A 16,417-nucleotide genomic window follows, 5' to 3' on the forward strand; every position below is an offset into this window, starting at 1 on the left:
GCTGTTCCCGGGCCCGGCGGGTTTCCCGGTCGGACCCAGTCCAACTCGGGGCAGTTTCCGGACCGAGGGTAACTCTGGGCGGGTCAGGTTTCCCGGTTGGACCCAGTCTAACCCTGAACGGCTCAGGTTTCCCGGTCCGACCCAGTCTGACCCTTGCGGGTTTCTGGACCCTGGTGTGCACGAAGCAGTGCCGCGGTCAAGTCTGAAAGCTCCTCCCGGGAAAGCTGGGGAGCTGCGACCCAGGCTGCCAGAGAGACCTCCCCACCTCCTCCAGACACAGCGGAGCAGCGGCGCAAGGAGCTCAGCAGGTACCTGCGCCTTGTCGGGCCTTGTTCCTGGGGCGCCCGGCTCGGTGTCCTCTCCTCCTCTCTTCTGTCACCAGAACTGTTAAAAGATAAACTGAGACAGAAGCTTTTTACCTTGATGAGGTCCCAGTAGTTCATTTTTGCTTTTGTTTCCCTTGCCTCCGGAGACGTGTTGAGTAAGAAGGTACTGCGACCGAGGTCAAAGAGGTTTTTGCCTGATTTCTCCTCGAGGATTTTGATGGCTTCCTGTCTTACATTGAGGTCTTTCATCCATTTTGAGTTTCTTCTTGTGTATGGTGTAAGAAAGTGGTCCAGGTTCATTCTTCTGCATGTCACTGTCCAGTTTTCCCAGCACCACTTGCTGAAGAGACTGTCTTTATTCCATTGAATGTTCTTTCCTGCTTTGTCAAAGATTAGTTGGCCATACGTTTGTGGGTCCATTTCTGGGTCCTGTATTCTTTCCATTGATCAAAGGGTCTGTTCTTGATGATTGCAGCTTTGTAATACAGTCCGGGATTGTGACGCCTCCTGCTTTGGTTTTCTTCTTCACTATTACTTTGACTATTCGGGGTCTTTTGTGGTTCCACACAAATTTTAGGATTGCTTGTTCTAGCTTTGAGAAGAACGCTGGTGCAATTTTGATTGGGATTGCATTGAATGTGTGGGTTGCTTTGGGTAGTATTGAGATTTTAACAGTATTTATTCTTCCAATCTATGAGCATAGAATGTTTTTCCATTTCTTTGTGTCATCTTCAATTTCTTTCATAACTTTTCTATAGTTTTCAGCATACAGATCTTTTACATCTTTGGTTAGGTTTATTCCTAGGCATTTTATGGTTCTTGGTGCAATTGTGAATGGGATTGATTTCTTGATTTCTCTTTCTGTTGCTTCATTATTGGTGTATAGGAATGCAACTGATTTCTGTACATTGATCTTGTGCCCTGAAACCTTGGTGAATTCATGTGTAATTCTAGCAGCTTTTTGGTGGAGTCTTTCAGGTTTTCCATCTAGAGTCTCATGTCATCTGCAAAAAGTGAAAGTTTGACTTCTTCTTCTTTGCCAATTTTGATGCTTTTTATTTCATTTTGTTGTCTGATTGCTGATGCTAGGACTTCCAACACTATATTAAACAACAGTGGTGGGAGTGGACATCCCTGTCGTGTTCCTGATCTCAGTGGGAAAGCTCTCAGTTTTTCCCCATTGAGGATGATATTAGCTGTGGGCTTTTCATATATAAAGAGACAATCAACAGAACTGAAAGGCAACCGATGGAATGGGAAAGGATATTTGCAAATGACATATCAGATAAAGGGCTAGTATCCAAAATCTATAAAGAACTTACCAAACTCAACATCCAAAAAACAAATAATCAGTGAAGAAATGGGTAGAAGACGTGAATAGACACTTTTCCAAGGAAGACATCCAGATGGCCAACTGACACATGAGACGATATTCAGCGTCACTCATCATCAGGGAAATACACATCAAAGCCGCACTGAGATACCATCTCACACTGGTCAGAGTGGCTAAAATGAACAAATCAGGAAACTACAGATGCTGGTAAGGATGTGGAGAAATTGGCACCCTCTTGCACTGTTGGTGGGAATGCAAACTGGTGCAGCCACTCTGGAAAACAGTGTGGAGGTTCCTCAAAAAATTAAAAATAGATCTACCCTATGACCTGGCAATAGCACTGCTAGGAATATACCCAAGGGATACAGAAGTGCTGATGCATAGGGGCACTTGTACCCCAATGTTTATAGCAGCACTTTCAACAATAGCCAAATTATGGAAAGAGCCTACATGTCCATCAACTGAAGAATGGATAAAGAAGATGTGGTTTAAATATACAATGGAATACTACTTGGCAATGAGAAAGAATGAAATCATGCCATTTGCAGCAACGTGGATAGACTGGAAGGTATTATGCTGAGTGAAATAAGTCAGTCAGAGAAAGACAGATATCATATATTTTCACTCATACGTGGAATTTGGGAAACTTAACAGAAGATCATGGGGGAAAGGAAGGGGGAAAATAGTTACAAACAGAAAGAGAGGGAGGCAAACCACAGGGGACTCTTAAATACAGAGAAAAAACGGAGGGTGGATGGGGAGGGCGGGGAGAGAGGGAAAATGGGTGATGGGCATTGAGGAGGGCATTTGTTGGGATGAGCACTGGGTGTTGTATGGAAGCCAATTTGACGATAAATTATATTCATAAAAAATAAAAATTAAAATTAAATAAAAATATAAAAGATAGAATGAGACACATTAACATTTTTAAGAGTTTATATGAGTGCAAATAAATTCCAGTGGGGCAGCATCCAATGTAGCAGATAGAAAGCACCCCTGAGGAGCTGTGCAAAATTAAAGAGCTTGATGGCAGAAGGGAGCAGGAAGAAGGAAGTTATACTAGGAAAAAGGTGAAACTGATTTAATACCGTGTGCCAGCTGTACTTCAACAACAAACAAATGAACAACAACAACAAAAAAAAAAACCCACAGCCAACCCACAGTGGGCTATTGCAGTCACTTTCTTTTAGGGGATGGCAGGGCTCTATCAGGTGAGGAGGAAATTCCTGATTGAAGATCCATTTCTGGGAGCACCAAAACTGTGTTTAAGTCTCAGTTTGGTGTCATGGGGACATAGAAGAAGCGATTGTATTTTGGTCCTATGGCTTTGTTCTGGTTTTTGTCTTTTTGTTTTTTCTTTTTTTGTTTTTTGTTTTTGTTTTTTTGCCCTTCCTCCCTCCCTCCCTCCCTACTTCTTTCTTCCACGAATATCTACTTCAAGTTCCCAAGAGTATAACAAAGCAGATGGGATCCTTGACCTTTTGTGCACTACACTCAATTAATTGTAACATGGTGTGAAATGTTCAATGATGGGAAAGTAAAGGTTTTTACAGGAGCCCAGAAGAGGGGCAAATAGTATACCCTGAGTGGAGGGGCGATCAGAGACCGCTTCCCCAAGATGGTGACTTCTGAGCTAATACCTGAAGCCCTGACAGAAGGACATCTGATTAGGGATGAGGGTGGGGTTGGGTTCCTTTCCTTACCCCTTATCCAGAAGGAAGGGCTGGAGATGAAATAGAAATTTAGTGTGCATTGTGCTGAAAAATAAATTAAGATAAGGGAGCTCAGAGAGGTAGAAGGGAGCTCTAAGAGGAAGGCATATAATGGGCTCAGAATTTATTCTAAGGGCAGAGACACTGAGAGTCGTTGAAGGGAGTGACGTGACTGAATGTGTCTTTGGTGGGGGGAATTATATGGCTGCAGCAAACACAAGGGCCACTGATGATCATATTTTATTGATCTCATTATATTCTTTAAAATAAATAAATAAGTCCATAAATATATCAAACACTGGAGAGTGAAATAGCTTCAAGGACACTTTTTAAGAGTAAGTCTCAACCACCCCCCCCCCCCCCCATTAATCATCTCTGTGGCCACATCTCTATCGTGTAACAGAAGAAGGCGGATCGTGATGAAATCCAAGCATCTGCAGGTAGTAGTTGCACAATGTATCCTTGGGATCATTGGCGTTCACTTTACACCAATTCAGCATTCCGCAAATGTAGAAATTAATGCTGGCTCCAGTCTCTTGCTTCACAGAGTTTTTATCTTATGGGAAAGAAAGAATTAATAAGGACTGGAGAGAAAGAAGTGTAAGTGATACATGCGGTCTGCACAGCCAAAATGGCTCAGAAACCTACAGAGACAAAGAGGACCCTGTTAATGTCTAGATGGTGAGTAATGTCAGTAATGTCAGTCCTTAAAATAGCCAGAAAGGTTTAGATGGATGTGAACTCTCAGAACAAAAGGAAAGAACTGGATCATTAACCGGGCTGGAAAGTGTCCACTATACACATAAGTACTGAGAATGAGTGGTCTATAATGCTGTTCATTTAGAAGTAAGCATTTTATAAATGTTACAATTCTTCCAAAGTTTACAATTAGGATGGCCTCACTGGCTGGTATTAGATGAAGTTTAAGTTTAGCTAGAATATGTGAACAGGGCTAATTAAAGAGTTTTAGAGTTCATGCTGGATTGGAAGTTGGAAAGGAGCAAACATAGCTGTTACAGGATGAGACTGTGTACGATGTCATAATAGGGGAGTAGAGGATTTCTAGAAGTAACTCATAGAAGGCCAGTTAGGAGCGGATTTTGTGCTTACAGGTTCAGTGAGGATCTATTTATCAGTCCTTGACTCAGTCACTCAAGTCAAAAATACTTACTACCTACTATACGTGTCTGATACCTAATTTTGGGCATGAGGATAAACAGTATTTCTGCTTCCATGGAATTTTTAGCCTAGTGAGGGAGACAAATGGTAACAGAATAAGTAATAAGGAATATAATTGCAGACAGTTTTAGGAAGAAGATAAATAGAGGAATATGATAAAGATGGGAAATGTAGGGAGGAGGTATATGGTGGCCCTGAGAATGCACTACTCAGATCTCCAAATGTGGGCATTGCTGCCCTCCGATATCCATCAGTCTCTTTGCACTAGGGCTCCACTTTCCAGGGGCCTGTTCCCAGTCAGTGATTCCAAGGCAGGGATTTTGAAGCAGGGATTCAAAGGTGTGGGAGATATTTGAATTCTCTAACATACAACTCTCTAATGGCCATGCCAAGGACTCTCCGATGGCCATACCAGACTTCCCTTTCAGTTGTAACACTGCTTCTGATGCTTTTACCCAACCTCCCTTCTTCCCCTCCCCTTCATTCAGAGTCAGGACTGCATTACTGTGGCTCTTCCAGCCTTTCCAGGGAGGATAATCCCCCATTTTCTCTCACTAGCCTTCTCCCTGATAATTTGTGTTGCATGTTTAATTCTGTCTTGGTATTTTCTTCTCAGAGGGCTCAGTCTAACTCAGTGTCCTTTAAGTCAAGGTGGAGAGTAAGATCTGTAAGAGAAATTATATAAAAAAAATACCAAATGATGGGGTGCCTAGGTGGCTTATTCATTTGAGCATCTGACTCCTGACTTCAGCTCAGGTCATGATCTCACAGTTTGTGAATTTGAGCCTCCTGAGTTCAAGCCCCATGTTGTGCTCTGGGGGATTCCCTCTCCCTCTCCCTCATCCCTCTCCCTCTCCCTCTCCCTCTCCCTCTCCCTCATCCCTCTCCCTCTCCCTCTCCGCCCTCAAAATAAATAAATGAATTTTTAAAAATACTAAATGATGGCAAAGATGTTGGATAAAGATCTAAGGAGAAAATATTCCAAGCATAGGGAAGAGCTAATGAAAATACTCTGAGAAAACATGCTCAAGAGATGGTTAGGAGGCCACTGTGGCTGGAGCATAGTAGGAGTGGGGGAAGACGATATCAGAGGACAGTAGTTCTAGGGGGGTATATATGAACAGAAGGCTGCAACATCTTCTGGTATCCAGAAGCAAACTCCTCTGTCAGATGCCTGTTGGAGTCAGGTGCCAGGTCTTATGTTATTTAGCTTTAGAATTCTAGAATTTTAGGAATGATAAATCTGAACCAGAAGAAACAGGGACAACTGACAAGTCATGAGAATAATTACAGTTCAGTCTGTGGTCAAGCTTGAGGTTGGAGTTCCTGATGGCAGCTGGAGGAGGTCCCAGGGTATTTTCCATGCATTGGCTTTCCTCTGATTATCCTCATCCCTCTGTTCATTAATTACAAAGCAGAATCTCACCTCCGGGGTTGCACTTCTGGGGCTGTGACCTGAGTGTAGCTATTCCTCTCCATCCACTGTAGCCTGTCATTTAACCTCCCTTTGATTAATACCAGGAATCGGAAGCTGGCACAATCACAAGACGAAGCTGTAAGTTCAGGACTCCATGTACATCACGAGGTAGAAAAATAAGTAGAGGATCTGCTTCCTCCTCTACATGTTCTGGACCGTAGCTGGTTGAACATCAAATGCAAGGGCTAGAGGATCAGTTGAGAAATGAAGTGTAATAGGGTGTGTCCCTATAAATCTATATTTGCATATACCCAGGTCTTTATATTTTTGCAGCAGGCAAACCTCCTACACTTACTACATTCAAGCTTGGTTTCCTCTTCGGTAAAATGAAGCAGTAATAATGCCAGATACACCTGTCTCACAACAAAGTTGTTGGGATATCTGGTACTGCTTAAGCAAGGGATTGCAATGCAAATGCTTACCATCTTCCTTTCCCTAACTCTAAAAGAAAAATTTCTTTCCTCACCCATTTTCTTACATATTTCTACCCCCTTAGGTGAATTTTGTCTTTGTCAGCCCCTTTTTTTGTATTAATCCTGGCATTATTTCCTGGTGTGATGACGAATTTGGATCAGAGTGAATTAAAATTTACCCAGGACAGGGGTTAAAAAAATAGAAGGAAAAGGGGTAAGAAAGATAAGACCCAAGCAGGCTAGAGAAAAGAATATTCTCTTTGATCTTCTTTGAGGTCCTCCAGGAAATAAATATTTTAAATTGGATAATTATCTATTATCACTGTACTATATTTCCTTGAATGCAATTTTATGTCAAGATTGCATCATGTAAATTCAAGTTTTATGAGTTACAAATAAAATTATAAAACAGATGGGAAATTATTTTAGGACTATAAGAATGAGAGCCATTGCTATCTTTGGAGCTACTATGTTTGATGGTAAATTTTCAACTTTGTATCAGATAACAAGTTCCTGTCCAAGCCCTTCCACTTAATCGTTTCAGAGAGGTGCCCACCACGAGGAGTTTCTGTGTGGAAACTTAACCACCAGTTCCTCATGAAAGAGAAAATAATATAAATTTGCTTACTTCCCATATTTGTGATGAAGAGCACAACTTAATACGTGAGCTGCTTTGAAATTATGAATCATTGTGCTGGCATGAGCTGTACATGTAGACACACACATGAAAACTTTGAAATATTCTTATTCTTGACACATTCCTTAAAGAGTTAAATATGTGGGTTTTTTTAAAGTTTATTTATTTATTTTGAGAGAAAAAGAGAGCATGAGCAGGAAAGGGGCAGAGAAAGAGGGAGACAGAGAATCTTAAGCAGGGTCCATGCTGTTAGTACAGAGCCCGATGTGGGACTCAGTCTCACGAACCAAGAGATCATAACCTGAACTGAAATCAAGAATCAGACACTTAAATGACTGAGCCATTAGGCGCTCCTGTTTTGTGTGTTTCAATGCTAGTTTTATTTATTTATTATTTCCTTGTCTTTGTTATATATTCAAAAGTACATATGATGTTGATAATAAATGGTCAGCATTCACACACACACACACACACACACACACACACACACACACCCCTACACCTACCTGTAGCTACTACCCATGTGTCCAAGGTCTATTATTTGGTAGCTAGGAGAGAAGAAAGAACAAGTCAATTAAGAAAAGAGCTGAAGGGGTGCCTGGTTGGCTTAGTCAGCACTGAGCATGGAACCTGCTTAAGATTCTCTCTTTCCTTCTCTCTCTGCTTCTCCCCTACTTGCACCCTCATGCATGCTCACTCTCTCTCTCTCTGAAAGAAAGAAGAAAAGAAAGAAAAAAAGAAAAGAGCTGAAGAGATCCATGGGAAGAAAACCGTGGAAAATGGGTGTCCCCATGGATCTGAGCCACCCTGAGCACAAAGCATTAAAGCTTTGGCTACTAGGTGCTGTAGTTTGAATGTCTGTGTCCCCCCAGAATTCATATGCTGAGATGCTAATGTATGATTAGAGGTGGTATCAGGAGATGGGAACTTTGGGAGGTGTTTAAGTCAGGAGAATAGAGCTCTCATGAATGAGATTGATGCTTTTATAAGAGGGACTCCACAGAGCTCCTAGCCCCGTCTGCTGTGTGAGGACACAATGAGAATTCTGCCACCCTGAGGAGGGCGCCATGATCTTGGACTTCCAGCCTCCAGAACTATTAAAAAAAATTGCTGTTGTTTATAAGCCACCCAGTCTGTTGTTTTGTTACAGCAACCTGGACAGAGTAAGACATCAGGAGCCAAAATCTGATACAGAACTTGGGAAGAAGGCATGTATCATTCTACCCCTGTCCTTCAATATCTGTTCTCCACTCGTTGCCATATAGAACCAGCATTCTGTCAGCAACACAAGGGCTGATAGGTGTGGCAGCATATGGAGACACTGCCATGGCAAGAATATTGCCACTCGTCTGGTAGAAAATAGCAGAAAGCGAGATTTCTCCCCATGCAGGTAGCAGTAGAAACAGCTCAAGAGTCTGAGCAAGAGCATATGGGGGTGAGTGTGTCTCCTGGAGATTCTGTGTGCACATGTGAGGCACCTGCTTGAGGACCCGCACTGAGAGCACGGCTTTAATACTAATACTGCTTGGGTGGTGTTTATCATTCCCGCAGACTTCAGGGCTACACTGCAATATCAGGTATAGGAGAGGTAGTGCACGTGAGAGACAGACAGAAAGACACAGAGAAGCAGAAGAGGGGAGAGAGACAGAGAACTATGGAGATTTATAGAAGTAAGAAATTAAAAGGATGATGACGATAACAAACACTCAGCATTTACTAAGTGCTAGGCAGTCCTAAATATATGTATTATATTGTAATATAATGTATAGCATATAATGTATAATATAATATAATACAATGTATATATAACATATAATATGTTATTAACATACAACACATATAATGTGTATTGTGTTATATATGTGTATCTAGACATAAACATACATAAGTGCACCTCTAGACACTCAAATATAATCATTTATTTCTTACAGCATCGTTGAGGTAGGTAAATTAGTATGCATATGACATCCTGCCTCTAGAAAACTGAAGCAAGGAGAGGTCAAGTGCATAAGAGAGCTGGGATATGAATCCCAGAAGTCTGTCTCTTATATTCACACTGGAAACTATTATATTCTGCTGCCTGGTTTCAAATAAGAGGGTTTTTGTTTTGTTTTGCTTTGCTGTTAGCTGGATCTTAAAAGGTTAGAAATGGAGTGACGAGGGGCTCATTAAGCAGAAGAAATAACCTAAGATGGAGTATGGAGGTGGGCAGCTCGCTGTAGTGTAGTAGAATGGTGTAAGGTAATGGTAACTGGTTATTTATAGGCTGTCCAGGACAAATGGTCTGAGAATTCGGGATCTTGTTTCTCAGCCTGTCATCTGAGGCTCCAGGGATTATGTCATAGGGTAGTAGAAATTCCAATGATGGAAAGTTTCATCAGTCCCCACTTTAATTACAAATGATGAGTTGGAAGCCATGGGGACTCAGAACAGAACTCGTCATTTATGATAGCTGTTGCCCCAAAGTTGTATCTTCTCACAGTCGAATTCCCCATGGCAGTTGCACTGGACAAAGGTGGCATGCCCAGACAGGAAGGGCGTCTTCCAATGGCTGAGATTTCTCAGGAGATCCTGCCTAGCATCACCTCTCTTCTGCCCGCTGCTCTGAGGATTCCCTGTAATCATTTGTCCTTGATCAGAGGCTGGATCCTCTTCTGTCTCATCTCCTAAGCACAGGGACCAGGACTCTGAGGCAATATGACAGCATGTGAGTTGCCACGGTTCCAACTGGCTCCTCTCTGTGGACTCCTTGTTCTCACACTTCCTGGGCTGGGAATGTCTCTCCTTTGCAAGGACAGATGCCATATACCCAGTGTCCTGCCAACTTAGTTAACAAGCACTTATTGATCACTTACTGAATACCAGATGCCAAATAAGTTGTATTGGAAGATGCAAAGGAAATGACAAACATAGTGCCTGTAGAAGTATAGACACTAATGGGAGTAGAAACCATTCTTTTTTTTTAATTTTTTTTTCAACGTTTTTATATATTTATTTTTGGGACAGAGAGAGACAGAGCATGAACGGGGGAGGGGCAGAGAGAGAGGGAGACACAGAATCAGAAACAGGCTCCAGGCTCTGAGCCATCAGCCCAGAGCCTGACGCGGGGCTCGAACTCACGGACCGCTAGATCGTGACCTGGCTGAAGTCGGACGCTTAACCGACTGCGCCACCCAGGCGCCCCTAGAAACCATTCTTGGAACAAAAATAAGGTGGTTATGATTTAACAAGACGCACGTGTAAAATGATTTATTATATTTAATTACAGTTCTGCACCGTTTCTTAAAGATGGGACCAAAGGAAATTGCGATAACTAATGGTTCCTAAATGCTGTTCTTAGGAGAGTAAACATTCCATCAGAGCCATCAAAACCAAGAGCATAACACGACCTGTAGTAAAACCAGCATAGGCTTGACCAGAGCAAATACGTGTGTATTGCTCAGCACTGTGGGGAGAGGTGATCCTTCCCACACTGTTTAATGATTCCTGATCCACGTCTTCTGTGAGAAAAACCCATACCTTTATTTTACAAGTTCAAGATTAGAAGGATTTTCGAGAAAAGTCTAAAATGTTGAGTGAAGGGGCGCCTGGGTGGCTCAGTCGGTTGAGTCCGACTTCGGCTCAGGTCATGATCTCACGGTTTGTGAGTTTGAGCCCAAAGTGTTTGTATAGAATGTATATATGTGTGGAGGGACGCAGTATACAAAATTTTCAAGGCAGCATTGATCAAGGGCAGGTTCTTGGAAGAAGTGTGTTTTGAGTTACTTCTGGTAAGTAGGAAAGGGTGTACAATAACCCAAAGATGTAAGAAAATTCCAGGAAACATTCCAGAAAATCTTGGATTCCCTACAGGCTGATTTGGCTACAGGGCAGGGTTAGCAGATTTAAATATGTGGGCAATAAAAATTACTTATAAAAGATGTGTAATTACAGGTGAAGGAAGACCTTGAATTTTGGATGCTATTCCCCAATTAATCATATTTACAAAACTAGATGGTTATTTAGAAATTAACGCTGATTTCAAACTAATTTAGAATGACAAAGTGAGACTTGTTTAATTAATAGATTTTAAATTGTTCTGATCTCTTCTGAGAGAACAGGAGAGAGACAGAGGTAAAGAACAAGGCTGTATTTAAATCATCACAAATAATTGATATCCTTTAGATTGAAACAGAGAAATTAGACCTCTGTGTTAAAAGAAGGAACCAGTGAGGCAAAATGATGAGGGGGAGAGATGGGGAATGGAGAGAGTGAGGGAGGAGCTTCAGAAAACTGTAATGGAATAAGAGGAAGAGGGCAAAAGAGGGTGAAATGAGGCAGTGGTAATGACATGTTTAGAAATAAACTGTGAAAAAGACCCTTGTTTAGCTTGGTGTGAGCTAATCTGAGCTTTCTCATCTAGAGAAGTCCTATGTGGCATTTTGGAGACGTTGTTACGAAGGAGCACTGAAGCTACTTTGTGTTAGTTTTGTATTAGGGGCATATCTCTGCCATATATATTGTTTCTCCTTTCAAATTCACCATTGAGATCATCTGTTCCTCCTGTTCGGAGACTGACTGAGGAGCTGAGAGGTCAGTCACAAGGTGCTGTTAGTGGAAGCCCCAACCGGAGGGATCTAACACCAAGGAAACAGAGACTCTCCTCTAACCCTCTAAATGGTCAGCCGTCAGCTGTGGGTTGACCACCTTCACTCACCATTTGCTCTGTTGGCTTGAGTAGGAAAGGGATGGGAACCAGGACCAAATACCAAGAAGTTCAGGCATTGGGGACTCAGGTGCGCTAAAACATTAAAAGGAAAGCTAGGATACAAGGAAATTTAATTTTGTCACCTTCTAGTCCTAGGTTCATGCTGTTCTTTGTTTTTCTATATCTTCAATGAAATAAATGCCTTCTGCAGAATGCTCATTACCGAGACAAAGAGCCTGGACCCTACATTCTATAGTATATCCGGGAATTAATATTGAGACCTAGGTGTCATCTTTCACACCCCTCCCACATCTAATCTGTCCTAGGTCTATCCTACTTTGAAAATATTTGAATCTGTCATTATCTCCATCTTTAATGTCTATGCTGTTAGGCACAAAATCATTACCGCTTGCCTGGATTGCTGCAAATGTCTCCTAAGGGTTTTTTATTTTCTTTTTCTTTTTTTAAATCTCTGCTATCCATTCCCATTCCCCAATCCCCCATCTATAATCTCTGATCTTTCTACAGCCAGGAGAATCTTCCAGAAAAGAAATCTGATCATGTCATCTCTCTGCTTTGCTAACTATCCAGCAGCTCTCTATTGTCCTCATACATAAACTCCAGGTACCTTATAATAGGTCTGCATAACCTGGCCCCTGCTCAGTTCTCTGAGAATTTTTAAATAGCTTATTCTCCCCCTTGCGATCTGTACTCAAGCATGTTCAATTTCTCTCATTTCCTTGAATGCACAAGGCCTGGTTTCCCTTTGAGGCTTTTGCACATTCTGTTCCCTCCTCTCTGAACACACTCCTTCTCCCTGTGCCCTTGCCCTACTCCTGTTTATGTGCTTCATTTCTTTCCAAAAGTGCCCCTTGCCCCAGGGCCAGGGTAAGTGTTCCTGTAATGTTTTCTCATTTTGCCCTGTCACTTCTTCCTTCTCTATTTGTTTTGCCTCTGTCTTTTCCACATGCTCATCTCCTTCATGGAGTTCCAAAGTAACAGACTATGTTTGGCCTATTCATCATCACGTGTCAGAATTTAGCACAGTGTCTAGCACAAAGTAAGAAATTAATGCTTGTACATGGATATAACACATTTCAACCAGGCATTTCACAAATCCTTTAATATCTTGGAGACAAGCAAGGTTTTTGTGGCTAGATCAGTAGCTAGTTGAGCTGATAGCCCTTAAGAACTCTCCAGAAAGGGGCGCCTGGGTGGCTCAGTCTGTTAAGCGTCCGACATTGGCTCAGGTCATGATCTCACGGTTGGTGGGTTCGAGCCCCGCGTCGGGCTCTGTGCTGACAGCTTGGAGCCTGGAGCCTGCTTCAGATTCTGTGTCTCCTCTCCCTCCCCACTCAGTCGTTGTCTCTCTCAAAAATAAATTAAAAAAAAACTCTCCAGAAAAAAAAATTTATATATGATATATGTTATATATATTTTTAGATATCATAAATATAATATATGTAATGTAATACATAATTATAATATAATAACTATATATAATATATATATACATATATATATTATCTGTATGTATACATTCCCAGTGCCAAAGATCACTGCAAGTGGTGGTAGCTTTAAACATGTCCTGAATGTGGGATATCATGGTCTTACAGTGTTTCTGAGCTATGGTTTGTGGCACACTGAAAATACCACGTTCTCTGCTGAGGAGGCATGGAGTACTCATAGAACGGTATAGAAACAAGTTTCAGCTATTTATTTATCTCATTGCCACATGGGTCAACTGGAATAAACAGAACAAAGAGGGACTTTGACTTTGGAGTTGCCCAGATCCCGGTTGAAACCCTGTGTTGGACGCATATCTCTTGAAGAACATCAGAGAAGTTACTTAAACTTGTTCAGCCTCAGCTTCCTCCTGGGTAAACAGGAATGGAAATACTTCCCAAAGAACTGTGGAAAATATGTCTGTAGCACCCACCACAGCAGTTGGCACACGGACTTTTTAAAGTAAATATTCTACATGAGGCCGGTGTGAAGTGATGAGCTTAGTTTTCATTCAACACTTTTTTATCAAGTTTGCGTGTTGTGAGAGGCCCTTGTCTAGAGTGGAGTACAAAAATACCTATGAAACTCCACCCTTTGGAAGCACAGGCCAAAAAGAATGACAGAAATGGTGACGTGATAGCATGGAGAACTGTGTGAATAGATGCCATCATGTCGAAAGTGCCCTGAATGGGGCGCCTGGGTGGCTTCGTCGGTTAAGCATCCGACTTTGGCTCAGGTCATGATCTCATGGTCAGTGAGTTCGAGCCCTGCGTCGGGCTCTGTGCTGACAGCTCAGAGCCTGGAGCCTGTTTCAGATTCTGTGTCTCCCTCTCTCTCTCTGCTCCTCCCTTGTTCATGCTGTGTCTCTCTCTGTCTCAAGAAAATAAATAAACGTTAAAAAAAATTAAAAAAAAAAAGAAAGTGCCCTGAAAAACATTGGAAAGTGCAGTAATGGCAGGTGCTGCCAGGGATATGAGGATAGGAAGCCAGCATGCACCACTGCTTGTACAATCGTTGGGTGTAGACATTCTGGAGAACATTCCAGTCACACTTGGTCAAATTAAGTGTTGGACTAGTCTTGCTCCTCAAGTCTTTGCTGGCTGTGTATTCAAAAGGGATTTTCCTATGTGTATCTACAGATACATTCATTACAGAGTCAGGGGGAAGGATTGTTAAGAGCCCCACCTTGGAGCATCAGGGCAGGTGAAATGTGGCAGCCGTACATCATGGGATAGTGGAGTCATGAGTCACAGCATCCTGGATGTTCAATAGCCACAGAAGAAACAGAACAAGAAATACAACAGACTTTCATTTATATACATGAAAATATATACTAACCACAGAATGACAACATACATACAAGAACTCACATAAACAAAAGCGTACTGGCTAAATATATTAGACTAATTGCCTATGATGTGGGGAGGAAATGGGGATACAAGGGAATGAAATAAATAAGCAAGAATAGGTCCTTGTAAGGACATTTCATAAAAATTTTTCATGAACTGAGGAGTATGCATTAGCCGACCCTGTCTACCGTTGGGGCATGGGGGGAAGTGATAAAGAACTTCTTAGGGTGAGGGGGAAAATACCACAGAACAGCATTCACTCCTTTAACAAATATTTATTTTTGTGCCTAGCATTACTTGCTGAGAAAAGACAACAGAAGATTCCAAATACCTGAACCTAATGGTGCTTAGATTTAAAAAAAAAAAAATTTTTTTTAATGTTTATTTATTTTTGAGACAGAGAGAGACAGAGCATGAACGGGGGAGGGTCAGAGAGAGAGAGGGAGACACAGAATCTGAAACAGGCTCCAGGCTCTGAGCTGTCAGCACAGAGCCCGACGTGGGGCTCAAACTCACGAACTGTGAGATCATGACCTGAGCCAAAGTCGGCCGCTTAACCGACTGAGCCACCCAGGTGCCCCTAGATTTTTTTTTTTTAGTGGGCAAGCAGATTGTAAAGTACACAGATTAATACACACTGACACCTCATGTGGCAAAATGCTAGGAAGAAAAAGAAACAGAGGTAAGAAGTTAAGTGAATTTGGGGCTCCTGGGTGGCGGTCAGTTAAGTGTCTGACTCTTGATTTCGGTTCAGGTCACGATCTCATGTTTCGTGACTTTGAGCCCCACATCGGGCTCTGTCTGACAGCATGCAGCCTGCTTGGGGTTCCCTCTCCTTATCTTTCTGCCCCTCCCCACTTGCTCTCTGTATGTTTCTCAAAAGAAATAAAAATACACTTAAAAGAAAAAAAGAAGTTAAGTGAATGTAAGGAAGAACAAGGAACACTCAAAATAAGGCCAAGGAAAGTCTGGAAAGGTGGCATTTGAGGAGAGACGTAAGTAAAGTCAGGGAGAGACCCTCTGAGAATCGAGGTTGTGGACTTAAAGGGTTCTGGTACCAGTTTCACCATGGGGAAGATTGTTCTCTATACGAGCAAGTGATGGTCCAGCACCAGCTGGGGTCCCACAGTTCAACACAACTCTGACACCACTGCCTACCAAGAGATAGTGTCAGACCTCACAGGTTCAGAGGTCAGTCTTACAAGAATGCCCCTCCCCCCTCGCCTCCCACTTCAGACACCAGTTGCAAAGCCAGTTATCACCTGTGCTTCTTACTCACTGGCTGTAAATCAGAGGTTCCCATGACCCTCCCTTGGGTTCAGTTAATTTGCTAGAGTGGCTCACAGAGCTCAGGGGAACATTTTACTTACGAGATTACCAGTTTATGATAAAGGGATATAACTCAGGAATAGCCATATGGGGGAGATGCATACCGGAAGGGCACGGAAGCTCTCCACTCCCTCTTCAGGGGGACCACTTTCCCCACGTTGACCAATGTGGAAGCTTTCCAAACCTAGTCTTTCCAATTTTTTGTTTGTTAGTTTTGTTCTTAATGGAGGCTTCATTACATAGGCACAATTGATTAAATCACTGGCCTTTGGCAATTGATTCAACCTCCAGCCCCTCTCTCTTCCCCAGGAGTTTGACAGGTTAGACTGAAAGTTGGCTCCACTGGCAACCAGTCCCCCACACTTAGGTGCTTTCCAAAAGTTGCCTCATTAAGATAAGAAGATACCTTGCTCACTTTCATCATTTAGGATATTTAAGGGTTTTAGGAGTTCTATGTCAGAGTAGGAGA

Source organism: Herpailurus yagouaroundi, unplaced genomic scaffold (genome assembly GCF_014898765.1).
Source record: "Herpailurus yagouaroundi ecotype Mexico unplaced genomic scaffold, PumYag 160, whole genome shotgun sequence".
In the NCBI taxonomy this organism is placed as follows: Eukaryota; Metazoa; Chordata; class Mammalia; order Carnivora; family Felidae; genus Herpailurus; species Herpailurus yagouaroundi.